This window comes from Balearica regulorum, chromosome 8, assembly GCF_011004875.1.
Source record: "Balearica regulorum gibbericeps isolate bBalReg1 chromosome 8, bBalReg1.pri, whole genome shotgun sequence".
NCBI lineage: Eukaryota > Metazoa > Chordata > Aves > Gruiformes > Gruidae > Balearica > Balearica regulorum.
In genome coordinates this window covers 18,225,383-18,239,326 of record NC_046191.1, presented here as the reverse complement: position 1 = coordinate 18,239,326, position 13,944 = coordinate 18,225,383, and the positions used below count along the sequence as shown (strand labels likewise).

The following is a 13,944-nucleotide window of genomic DNA, read 5'->3' as shown; positions in this document are numbered from 1 at the left end:
GCGCGATGGCCGCGCTACAGCCGTGGAGGGAACCCGGCCCCCCGGAGCGGAGCTGCTCCCCCCGCGGCCTCACAGGCCCGGCCCGGCACACCTCACGCTCAGGCTGTTGCTGCCACCGCCGCGATCCTTCCCTCCGGTTTAATCCATGGGACATCTAGCGGTGGGCTCCCAAATAGCACCGGGGGCTCGGGTGTCCCCGGGGGGGGGCGGGATGGGCCCCTGGGCCGGGGCAAGGCTCGTGTCCGCTCCGGAGAGGGAAGGGCCGGTGCAGGGAGGGGGGGACAAGCCCCAGCGTCTGCCAAGCCGCAGTCCTCTGGCATCGCTCCCCTCCTCCGCACTCGTGGCTGCAGCTTGGATCTGCAGGCGAGCTACCAAACCCGCAAACAGGCGCTCGTCTGCCCGGACACTGATGCGGCCTCAGAAATTACTGGGCGTGAAGGCAGGCTGTGTGTTGTTGGGGCTCTTGTGAGGTGGAAAATAACGTCAGGAACATTTGAAAGAACATTAGATACATACGTGATGTAAAAAACAAGGTAATGAGGGGATTTGGACTTTAACCTGAGCAATCTTTTTAGGAGGATTTGTTTGGCGTGCAGTTATTTTACTGGGTTCTTTATGGAGAGCATGTTCCACCACTAATGTATGTGGGGAGCCACAGACACTTTGATAGTATCCCGTCTGGCCTATTAATGACCCCTGTCCCTTTCTTTTATTCCATACATCATATATTTATTTTTAAGGAACATAAAATTATAATGGGGCAGGAGACATAGTTTTCCTACCCTCGTAGAAATCTCAGACAGCAGTGTCTTTACCTCATGTATTCTGCAGGGAGGGACCTCCTCTGCTCTAGCCTACGCTTCTTGTGTACCCCAAACTCCTAGTCACCCTGAGCTTTAGATGTGCAGGACACGCAGTGCCAGCCTGTCTTATAACAGCAAACTGATGCAGCAGCATCCAGCCTTCCTCCAAATTTAGTTCCCTGAAGGAGCTCCTGCTTATTGGAATGGATTTCAGAAATCTACAGAATCGTATTTCTCCCCTTGATTTTTGTATAATTACAGACATGAGTCCCGCGACACGTCCCATTAGCAGGCTAATGAGGTAGTAATGAGTAAAATGCCAAAGGTTATAATAGATTTGTTTCAGCATGGAATGAAGCTGAGTGTTAAAATGGGATCTCTCCACGCCAGGATACCTGAGTGCCCCACGTTAATTACTGCTAAAAGAGCTGGCCTGTGCCTCTTGATTAACAAACAGCCAATTCCTTCGGCAGAGCAGCCTTCCTGCGGGAAGCGTTGGGGCGCGTGGCTGCATGCAGCCCCGGAAAGCTGCCCAAGGCTGAGCAGACCCGGAGGCAGACCTGGCTGGGCTGTGGCCTCCCGGGGCTGGCTCCTCTGAAAAGGGTGCTGATTTGGGAAGAGACCCATCCCATATCTTTTAAATGGAAAGACTTAGAGTATTCTTTCCTTCAGGGACACTGCAGGACATTTACTGGCATGCCTGGTAAAGAGTGTGGCTACATGATTTTATTTTGTGATTTTTTTTTTCACGGAATGATAGAAATCATCACTTTGGCCCGTTAAGAGTTGCACCTCTGTGTGCTATCGTGCCACATCCTCATGGGGCAGACTAGTGAAGAAATCACCCGATGGTGTTTCTGACAGGGAAACTCCCCTTCCTCGGAGGAAGAGGAAGGGATTGAAAAAGACACGGCATGGCTTCCCAGCCTCAGATCTACGAAAAGGCACTAATCCTGCATGGAGGCTGTCGTCTGCAGGACTTGCTTGGGAAACTTCTGCTATTAGCTCCTTGGCTGTCACTGCACCCTGCTATACAGAGCACTGACCTCCGCACAGGGACCTGTGCCTCCCGCACTACCATCGAGGCCCCTTGCTGCTGGCTGCGGGTTAAAAGGCTTCATAGCGCTCCTCGTCTGGGCCACACGTGGAAAGGTGCGTCCCTTTTCCCCATATCAGTGATGGAGAACTGTTTGCACTTAGAAAGATTTGGATTGGCACAAGAAAATAGGATTTGAAAAAAATTAGCATCCACCACCAAAATATTTGCCCTACCTCAAACACTGTTACTGCACGCGCATGCTGTATGTTACTGTTGTACAGTATAAATACTTACATTCGCATCCTTCTCCCCACCCCTGCTGGCAAAGCCCCCTGAGCCTTCCATGAGCTGAGGGAGGGCTGGCAAAGGCAGTCACCAGTTTCAAATTTATGCAAAAACTGAGTTTCCATGCTGGATCCTGGTGACCTTCCTACCACTGCCTGGGCTGGCTGCGAGCCGGCATGCTCCGCACTCAGACCTACGCTGGACTGCAGCACAGCACCCCTCCGCAGCTACCAAGGCACATACATACACCTCAAAACGTGTTATGGGGCCTCCAGCAGTTTCATTAAATGTCAGTTAATCCGGTAATACAGAAGGGTTCATTCTTTTTGCATTAATAGATACTGAAAACAAATTTTGAAACCTCTTTCACAACATGCAACCGTCTGTTTCCAGCCAGCTGTAGTTAACAATCCTGGTAACAATGTCAGAGCCACAGGCAGGGAGTATTGACCAACGATTGAAGTCAATATACACGACATCAATGAAGGTATTGCATAGATTTTTCTCAGGGAAGCAAACAATTCACAATTTGAAGGGTGCTGATTAATCCTGTGCTTGCCCCGAATTCAGGAACTCAGGGGTATCAGATTGAAATGCTATGATTTGTAATAAACATATTTTACAGTGCCTCAAAAATGTACATAAGAACATGCATGTTTCTGTAAGAAGTGTTTTGTTCCTTCTGTAGGCTTTTATCTGGCTAAATCTGCTCAATATATTAATTAAATATAAACCTCAAAGCTGATCTTGCGGTGTTCATCGACCGATAATAGCTGATGCTCAGGTATCCTCTATTAAATGCATTGTTCTGTTTCCCTTGTAGCAGAATACACAACCAAAAGGGATTTGTAATTCGTCTTCTTAATATTATCTCTAATAATTTTGTGTTTAATTTGTTTACCTATTTATCATTTATCTGTTTCAAACAATTCAGGTCTGAAATCACAATTTGCGTAAAGCTTTCTCTCCCATGAAACCGGCTGGCACCACTGTCCATTCTTAAGACTGCGTTTCTCCCTTTTTATTGGGCAGCTCCTTGTTCACCGTCTCCATAAGCTGTTGATCCTGCACTACATTTCGGAGGTAAAGTTAATATCTCACATGAACAGCTCATTCGTATCAGCCCAGAGCATCCATGCAACCAGTTGCCAGCCCTCGTTCCCCCATCTTCATGGAGGAACTGCCCTACGCAGTCATGGCTGTCTTTGGCGTCCCTCCACTGTCAATAGGACGAGACAGATGCCTCAGGGCAGTTTCTGGAGGAACTGGAGATGGGCCTGTTGGGAAGAGGACACCGACAGCGGTGCACATCAGGTTCCATGCTGTGCGTTCCAGGTAGGCTGCAGGTTAACCACAAAGCTGGGTGCTGCACAAAGGAATGTGTGTCACAAGTGTCACCTCTGTGAAGGCACTGTGCATGTGTTATCTCAACTGCATGTGGGCAGCTGGAGTGCCCAGGACTTCCTAAAGACCTGTGATCAGAAGGGGTGAAAGTCCCACGGGGACAGGTGAGAGGAACCTGAAGGGGCCTCTCTGTTTCCGTTGACTATTGAGGGAACCTCAGTTGCCAGCTTAGACCAAGTACCTGGTTGCAAGTAAGATGAATTCTCCCTGATCCCATGAGCACACGAACAAGTTACAAGGGTAAGAGCTCGTGGAGAGTCAGCTCTTCTGCAGTAATTGCCTGCATCCATGCTCTTACCCCTCATAAATGCAAAGTACCTTACTCCTCAGAGAAAGGTAACCTTGCATTTACTGCAGTAAGAACTTGCACACATGCAATTACTGTCAACGCACTGTAAAACTACCCCCTAGCTGTCCCATGGTGTCTTATTCAGGGGCCCATACCTTTAATCTCAGCGTCCCCCGACTCCCAGTTTTGCTAATACACTGCTTCTTTTGCCTGCCACAGTTCACTGAGGCTGTGTACAGGTGTTAGATCCACCTGCACGAACAGCCTGAGGCTTCGGTCTTATCGAGTATAGAAAAACCTGATCCCTGTCTGTGCAATCCTCCACTCTAAATTCCTGCTGGCAGTCACCTGGTCTCTTAACTTCCAGTTACAGGTGTGAGCTAAAGCCCGCTGAGGCTGTGGGAGCCCTTCCATTGATCTCCACGAGCTCTGGATCACTGTTCCCCCTCAGCCACATACGTAGACAAATATCTGAACACCTTCACCCAAGTAGTTCGGATAATCAGAGTACTATTGTATTTATATGTGCCTTTAAAAAGGAAGACATTTAGAGAGATTATTCATTCTATTTCATGATTAAAAACAAACCAACCCCTTCAATGTGATTGGAAAGGGCTCAGAAAACATCTGTTTACCAATTTCCTGCTGGTAACATCACCTCCACAGCAATAACTAAATCACCTTCACATTCCTCTCGGTGAAGCCATTAAGCCTAGAAACATGCTGGTTTTGGCAATACAGAAATCAAAGTGGTAGCACAGCAGAGAAGATCTGTGTTAAAGAACAAAAATCCACAGGCTGCTTCAAATATCAACAAGGAACCCTGAAATTTTCTATCAATTTCTTTTCATGGCCTTGTGACATTTTCAACTAAAAACTATATTGCTTAACATCAAGGCACTTTGAGAGAGCTTCAGTTGGAAAAGGTAATTTTTGAGTGAGACTCAGCAGAAAAAGGTAATTTTTCAGAGAGGTTCACTGCAAAAAGGTAATTTCAGAACCAATTGCTGCATTCTTTTGCTGTTATTTTGTCTCTTTTCTAAGTAGCCCTAATGTCATTCATGGGCACACTATGTCAATACATCAGTACTGGCTAAGTCGTTTGTGCAAAGTAAGTTTACAGAAACTGTAGCTTTAGGCTATGTTATTCCAGGACTGTGAAGATCAAACAATGCAATTTCACTTGGAAGTTTCATCAATTTTGCATCAATGTTGATGCCAGAGCAGGAGACCTGCTCACAGAATCATAATTTCATCCTGCTAAAACTTTTGTTTTTGATAGAGAATCTAATTTCATATGATGATAGGTTATGCAGTAATACCATGTATCCATAATACCAGTCCACCAGAGCCATATTGCTTTGCTGTAAATAGAGGCGAAGGTAGAGAGGAATTTTTAATAGCCGATCTAAACCACATCAATTTATACTGTTTTGGGATACGAAGGGCACAACCCCCCAGTTTTCGAATGCAGGTGTTATTATATGTTATTTGCACAAGTGGAAGAACAAGAACAACAAAGAGCCCAGAGCTTTCATCTGCTTATTTTCTGAAAGCTTTGGAAAGCAAGTAATGTATTTCAGCTTTAATGGCTTGAAACAAAAATCTCTGAAAATTATTAGGCCCCTCATACACATATCCTTTGATTGTAGCTCTATAGAGAAATGAAGTAACTCTTGCAATGTGAAACGTAAAAGTTGCAGTGTGCAAGAAACATTACAAAGCCTCACATTTTTAAGTAAAATAGCAAGAATGACGGTCGAAGAGTTAATTCCACCCTCTCAGTTATGCCTGCCTATATGTCGAATATCAGATTTTCATTCATTTCTTCTTTGCTACCTAAATAAAAACCCTATTCAGAAGAGCGTATTCAGTGTTTAGCATGTGTGCTGGGCATCGCGCTGGGATCCCGCGCACAATATCCACCTTTGGCACCTCTGCAGCGAGATTTGCCGTGGCAGGAACATGCTAACCCAAAGGCCAGAAACTGTCTTTGGTTTTAAACCGCTCAACTTTCCAAAGCTCGATAGTGGCTTCCTGCAGAAACGGGAGCAGGTACAGCCCTCCGCTCAGCAGCCACATGCAAGGGAGTAAACCACTCGCTCGTTGGTGAGGAGCTTCTCAGAACTGGGGCGAGAGGGATAAATCCACTCCAAAGTCTCACACATCATTTAGAAATTATTGGTTCTGGATCTCCTGCTATTTAGGTTCATCTACAGCTGTCACAGCGGTTTCCTGGAAGCACACACACATGGGCTTTCTTACACCCGGAGCCGTCGGGATATGGTATTGTAGTAGTTCAAACCCATTTTTGGAAGTTCAGCCTAGCTAAAGGCCATATTCATGAAAAAGTTATGTAGCATTTATAGATTTTTTTTTCCCCCAAAACTACTCAGAAACGTGTGGATGAACTTTTCAAAGTAAAGTATACGCTTTTCCGATCCATTACACTTCTTTTTTCCCCTGAGAACCAGTAGCTACCTTTCTGACAGGCTCCCGGGAATACACAGGGCAAAAAGGGGGCAGGAGTCATCTCAAAATCCATTCCCTCCTTCAAACACATGAGCAGTTGTACAATTATGAAAAACAAACCTTCTGAAATGACCAGTCTGTAGCGTAGCTGGCACAGGCCTGCTGCAGCTCAAGCTCTGGGCACTTGTAGCACCCGAGTGTGGTGCAACTCTTCCCCTCTGTAAAGAGTAACGCACGCCCGGCGTGCCCCACGCCGTCCCGTCACCAAACACAGGGAACAAAGTTCAAAACTCTTGCCTGAAAGAAAGAGAAGAGCCTGGAACGCTGGCCAGTGCTTAGGCAGAGGCATAACTGTTTTGCAAGCATACACACAGGCAAAAAAAAGGCTCCAGTCTGTACCTGAACTGTTTTGGGTGGCACTGTCTCTTATAGGGCTTGTTCCTTTCTGCAGCAAACAGCTGTAACACCAGGGTTCTTATCACACGGAGTGTCCTTCTTCTACCCTCACTTCTCCTGTCCTCACATCAGGGCTTCGAGGGAAGGACTGGGATAGCTCACTTCTTCCAGGACTGTTCATATGTCAAAATAGGCTGTGCTCTTCTTTTCCCAGCTGTTAGTTGATTCAGATTACATACCTTTCTAATTTATTTTTATTTTGAAGGATGAACATGCCCCACAGCGGAAGAAAAAAATCAAACTAGAAATGAAGAATGCCCAGTTACAAATAAGATGGTAATTTCACTTAAACAAAATTTGCTTTAAGATGTGGACTATGGGATAGAATATTTGGCCATAAAAGGCAGGAACGTCCCGTGACTTGTTGCTGTTAACATGTGGACAGCCTGCTCAAGGTCTGCTCTCAGTAAATCCCATCAACAACATGGGTTTATTAACAGAGCCTAATGCAGAGCTGGGAGAGGTGCCATCAAATGTGGAGCACCCCCGTGGCTCCTGCTGCTCTCCATCTCCGCTCCCCTTGGAAAGGACAGCTTTTGCAGAGAAACCTCTCGCCGTGAAGCAAAGCTTCCAGTGAAAGAAAGGGGCGTGAGGGCCTCTCTTAAGGTTTGTCAGAGCTAGGGAGGACGAGAAGGAGGACGAGTCCTCCGTGTTGTGGGAGCAGCGCTCGCTCACTCTTTGGGTGGGAGAGCGGCACGACCGCCCGCTGCCGCTCTCACCCGCACGGGCCCGGGTTGTGTCGTGTATTTGGGTGGTTGCTGGTCTATCCACAGCCCGTACCACACGCCAGACGCTTGGCAGAGAGAATGAGCACCTGGAGGACGATCGATTAGCGAGGGAGAGCAAAGTCTGCAGCACAGACTTAAGGCATTTTATTTTTGCTTTCTGCTTTCTTTTTATCTCCTCTTTCTCATGTGGCTGGCTGGGCTCCCTTTATTCTGTGGCCGTGGCGCTGAATGCTGATGACAATGTGGCATTCATTTTAGGGGCAGCGCAAGTAGGCTGCGGGCATCTGCCCTTTAGGAGGGAAAATGGGTGGATACTGTGGTTTTATTGCTGAAAGATATTGATGCTTTACCTCTGGACACTTATTTGGGTAAGGGATGTCGATGTACATCTAGTCCTAATGTGTATATTCAAGCAGCACAAAGCAGAAGGTGTCCAAGGGAGCAGTAGCACACGTAATTGATAGTTCCTTTGTGTTTTAACATTGCCCTGTTTTTACGAGTTTTTCCTCAAATCCTGATGCTAGTTCTAGGCTGTTGATAATTTGATACTACTCAATCTCAGATGTGATGCTATGAATATAATCCAAAAATGGGGTGATCCTGGGACCAAAACTTTAGATATGAGTGAAAGGCACCTGTCGAGAGTATGTGCTGAAAGCTTCTCCAAACTGACCAGCGCTGAAGCCCCTCGTCTCTTGGGCCACACTAGGAGCCCCAGGCTTGTTGCTCCTCAGAACGTGCTGTGTTAAATCACACGACAGGTTTCACGCCATCTCAGCACGAAGTCAGCCTCCAGGGACGTCACCGATTAATATATTCCTAATCAACAGAAACAAGCGTACAAAAATGCAGAGCAAGACTTTCAGGACTGGCAGCACTGAGCCTGCGTAGGCCAGTATCTAGACTTTGACAGCCGTTAGCAGAGAGCACTCAGAGGAAGCCACCGTGCCAACATCAACGTGCCCCAAAAGGCTGATTTGGCAGCAGTGGTAAGCATGCAGACATGGAGCATCCAAACATGCCACTCGCTTTCGAAATCTTGAACATAGGATAAATATTTATACAATATAATATAAATATGAAAAGGATGCAGTTTAGGTCAAATCCAGTAGAAAATAAGCATTTCATGGAATCTGAAATTTTACATTATAATACTATGTGCAAGTACCTTTACTATAAATAATAGACGTGTATGTGTATGTGTATAGGTATCTGCACATGTGTATACATGTGTACACACACATTTCTGTGTGTATGTGTGTAAGTATATATATGTATATATACACAATCACAATAAATCACATCAATAACGGGTTTTTTAACAGAGCCTAATGCAGAGCAGGGAAAGATGCCTATAATATGCATATATTATATATATAAAAATATGGTGCCTATAATTTTTAAATATATATATATATTTTATACGGGGGGGGGGAGCGAGTGAAAGAGAGTGTGAGAGAGGTTATATTGGAAATGCAAACAGACCACCAGCCCAGGGGGTGAGAGATGCTCCCATTACTTATCTGGAATATGCTGATGGCCTCAGCCCAAGTCCTGACAGACATGTCTGCCACGTCACTTCAGTGGCAAGGCTTGTCACAAATTGAGGGCACATTTGCTTGCAGACAGCAAATAAAGCCAAAGACTGACTGGCTATGGAAGCATTCTTACCCTGGCCATTAATTTAGGGTCTCTGGTATGTCCCAGGTCCATTGGCGATGAGGACTATTGAACTAGCATCTGTCAAACCAAACACTAATTGCACTGAGACAAATGGAAAAATATAATTTGCAGTTTTTGTCACGTGGCAAAGTACAGTATGACGACCTGGCTGAGAAATACTTGCCTTTGGTTTCTGCTTCCCATGGAAAGCACGTTCTATTAACATTTATGTTTATAATTATCCTGCAATTTTATTTAGGTTCAGTTGAACAGAGGCAAAACATGGCACTTTTCTCACAGATCCGAGCAGCTGATGGGCAAAGGTTAATTTGTCAGTACACGGACACATTAGCTTGTCACATCTGTTATTAATTGCAAACAGATATATTAGTCTAATTAAACATTGCAAAGGACTGACCTAAATTGTTCAATGGTCTGTAGCTACATATATTCTGCTATTAACACACTTCATGTTTCATGTTTAGCTTTTGCATACTGATGAGAAGTAGCATTCTTAATTGTAAAGCTAGTTATGTGTCTTGCAGTCACCACTTACTGCTGGTACAGTTAATGTGCTCCAAATGTAAAAATAAAACACATGTGACACAGCCATGTGAATTTTCTGTCAAATAGCAGCCATTCCTCCTCTGCCGTCTCCATTGCTCGCCTTCCTAAATGATTATTTTCCTTGGCAGCTGTCTAAGTGGCTTGTCGCAGTCTAATTTCAAAACTCATTATTAGGACAAACAGTTGCAGCGCATCAATAGCCCATCAGGATTAATTAAACTGGGAATCAGCAGCTGACTGTTAATCAGATCATTTGCAGTTGATCAGTGTAGGGACTATCATCAAGATATTACTGTAGTCATTTTTTATTATGTGTCCACAGCTTGTAACAAACCCAGTAATGACTTGATACAAAATATTTGCCTTGCAAACAGCAGCTTCTTAGCAAGTGTTGGGCAGTGCAATTACTGCTTCAAACAAGATAAGCTCCAAACTGTACATTCATGACCTGATTCACTTTGTCCTACCGGCTTTAGATGCTCCATTGCACGGAAATAAGCAAACCTCTCCTTTGGAGGAGGCAAATTTGGTTTTAAAGCGCGCGACGCCCAGCGCGTTACATCCTCTACTTTTGGTCTCACTTTGCTGAAGCATTGTTTCGTGAAAATACATCGAAGGAAATTTTTTATTCTAATGCTCCTATGCCTATCGCAATTCTATATTTAAATGCTGAAGAACTATATCTGCACATATCATTTGTGACCAATATAATCTGTTACATTGACATGCAAGACTTACAAATCTGAAAATCACTAGTGAAAAAAAAACCTACAAAGAGAAAGATGGTTCAATTAATTTCTCTAACACAGAATCTTTCTTCATAAAGAAAATTAGCAGATATGTTTCCTAAGGACATATTTTGCCTAAGTACTTCCCAGACAAGTACCTCGGTTTTAATTTAAAACAGCAATAATTTTTTTTAAAAAGTTCATTTTTTACATAAAAAGACTATGATCTGAGAGTGGCTTTTCACAAAGAGAGCTGGTGCTTCTGGGAATGGCTCCTTATTTACTCTTCGGAGCAAAGCCAAACACAAGTGGGAAGGTAGCAAAGGGCAGACACACAGGGAAGTTTATTCCTGATGGAAATGTCAAAGGAGAAGGTTTCTGTATCGGTTTCTTCTCTTGCGTGGACAGACAGATAGGGGACCACAGCAGCTAATGAAAGATCATCTGAAGGAGTAAAGAAAGAAAGAACATAATTCAAAGCAAGCCCGTATCACAGAGGGTATAAAACATAAGGATGGAAGCTTTCAACTTCATCATCATGTAAACAGAGTCAGAGTGGAAGTGATGTATTTGTTCCTCTTTGCACTCATGGGAGGCAAGAAACAACCATATATTTATCTACTATACATATGGTTATTAATAATAAACAGTAACAAAATGATAGACTATGGGATTTGCGGGAGTCCATAGAAAAAGAAATCCAGTCAAGGCGAAATTCCTGAGGAAAGTCAGTACCCCAGGTATGGCAGGAGGAGACAGCGCTATAGATACATGTCTGCACGGAAACAAACAAGGAGGCATGGAAGGCTGCCTGGCTGTGTGCACTGTACTCATAGATGTTTTTTAAACAAGCAGGATATCAATCAGCAAGCTTTCTTGTCTCATCTCTGCAGCGCTCACGGAGTTGATGAGATATGCAGATTCCTCTGCATATTATTTTTGGTGATCAGCGGCTACTCTGACGTGATACCCCCGTGCCCTATGAATCCTCAAGGGCTCCAAAGAGTGATTTGGACTTTGCTTTGGGCCATCCTTACGCCAAAGTCAGCTGCCCCAGAAGAAGATGAAATGGCACAAAACAAACCTCCACTGCTAACAAGTTTCACACTGAACACAGAGCCTGACGGGACCCTCAGGCCTCCTCCCCCCAGCTGGTGTCTCACCATGTTTCCAGGGCTCCAGCGGTCCTTCCCAGCCTGCACCTCACACATGGTGGCTACCAACATCCCCTCACTGGGTTTCATCCCTTGTAGTAGCCAAGATGGGCGAACAGCTAAAAACCAACTCTTGATGGTCAAGACCCCCCCCAGGGCCCTGAGGAGAAGGGCAGCGGGCACTTTCCCCAGAAAGCAGTGTGATTCGAGCGTGTTGTAAATGCTGCTCCTGCCTTTTCCCGTAAACTGCATTTCTGCACTTTAATCAGCATTTTTCCTGTTGCAGAACAAAGCCAGGGGAGAAGTCTACCCAGGACCCAAACGTCTACTCGGGGCAGCGCCGCTAATTTTAATATGTGCCTGGTGGCTTCATTATCTGAGATTACAAAGATGGTTAAGAAAAATGACATACTTTATGTTGTTTAGCCAACAGAAAATACCCCTTGGTGTGAGGAGTGTAAGGAACATGTCATTCCTCAGTATGTTAAGGCAGAAATAAGAAGCTGGTATTAGAAGAGGAAAAATCCCAGCCCTGCTGTTTCTTGCCACCCTATCAGCCTCGCTGCCCTAGGCAGGAGCCGTGTTTGCTCGCACTGGAGGGCTGCCCCCAGACAAAGCGCATGCAAGCGGCTTATAACACACAGGCCCCGGGCGCTGCGGTTTAGGTGACAATGAGGTCAACTCTTTACATTATGGATTGAAATAAGGCTCAATTTCTGACTTCTCCTGCCGTACTAGAATTAGAGGTGTTTGCTATTAGGAGACATATTGGGAAATGTGTGTCTTCCTTTAAAGTATATGACATGCCTCTTCTCCTTGATGATAATTGCTGGAGGAGCTGTGGAGGCCGTGGTGACTAATGCTATGCCCATATGTTCTGGATGCAGCCAGTAGCACAATAATTTTTTGTGGGCAATCTTTGATCAGCTTCTGACACTGATGAGATGGAAATTAAATTTTACATGCTCTAATGGCACTGTCTGGAGAGCACATAGTGGAATTACAAAAAGAGACCCAGCACAAGGAAATGTAGAGAATCTGTCTTCCTGCAGCTTGCTAGAGCTCCCTGGCTGGTAAAATGCTTGCATGGTGGAAAGGACCAACTCCTGCCCCTATTCCAGTCAAGTATTCCAAATGTATTCCAGACACTGACATACGAGAGATATACACAACAAAAAAGAGTTATGGCCATATGGTTTACCTTTAATGATTGGCCATGTAAGTAATGTCCATCTGGAGATGGAAAACCATCAAGTCTGTGCATGATGGTTTATGTTGTTTTAGAAACAGTCATTATTTTGGATTACTTCTGGATCTGTGGATATGCTTCAGGAATCTGGGTATCTCATATTGCTGCTATGAAACACAACCCCCCCATGTACAACAACCCTTTTTCATGGAAAACCGTGTGGCACTGCCTTTGAGACAGAGGGAGGTATCTCGTAGTCTACAAACAGCTGAACGGAGTCTGCTCTGAGAAGCTGTTTGTGTGCACCAGGCGGCAGCCCGGCTGCCCCGCTGCCCGCTGTTGTTTCTGCCGCTGCTGCAGCTGCCACCCAGCCCTTCACCGCACGCCTGCTGGAGCCATTTCTGGAGCGGAGCAATTCTGCCACCATGAAGGGTGGAAGCATACAAAACCAAAGTGCCTTTGTGGACCTATGCAAACTCTTAGACTACAACAGTGTTTGCAGTATTTCTCATGGATCTTACAGTTATGTGTTCCTTCTATCCCCTCCAGGCCTCAAGTGGACAGGATTTGGAAGACTAGACAGCCCTTTCGAGGGAAGTGTTCAGTGATACCATAGAGAGACCAAGGAGCAATTCCTTTTTCTACTCCTGGACTCTACACTTCTGCTACAGGGCTTTTCCCTGGCCTGTTTTCCTGGGGCTAGTGCAAGCAAGATACTGCCATTGCACTGATGTTGCTGCTAATGAGAACACGTGGCCACCAGAGCAGCTAGCAGAAAACCACTCGCTAATCAGGCCCTTCAGGAGAGGTACACCCTCCTCTCTGGGGGGTCGGCATCACCTCACAGTTTCTGGATTTCCTGGGCTTGCCTGGTTTCCAGGCTCCTTGGGAGTGTCCACTAGACACTTGATATCACAGAGCCTCGTGCAGTTACGGAGCCCTGGTCAGACTCCGCGACGCAGAGAGCAGACCTCACTGGGGCTGCTCCCAACATCCCAACGTGGGACCACACTTGCGAGACCCTCATCTGATCCACAGTAATGTGCCACAGCAAAGCCACAAAAGCAATACCGGATGACCTGTGTAAAAGATTTCTCACAATGCCTAACACCAAACAAAAGCCTTAGGTGACTATAATACAGAAAAAAAAAAATCTACTAAAAGTAAT

The 13,944-nt window shown here is 45.4% G+C and overlaps 1 long non-coding RNA gene across 1 annotated transcript in view; it reads right to left on the bottom strand.

The window, feature by feature from the left end:
- Window positions 1-9,286: 9,286 nt before the first annotated feature.
- The window catches only part of LOC142602761 (uncharacterized), a 56,731-nt gene continuing 52,073 nt past the window's right edge, over window positions 9,287-13,944 (bottom strand). The window contains exon 15 of the long non-coding RNA XR_012836542.1: window positions 9,287-10,877. This is a non-coding gene — a long non-coding RNA (uncharacterized LOC142602761). The remainder of the gene's footprint in view (window positions 10,878-13,944) is intronic.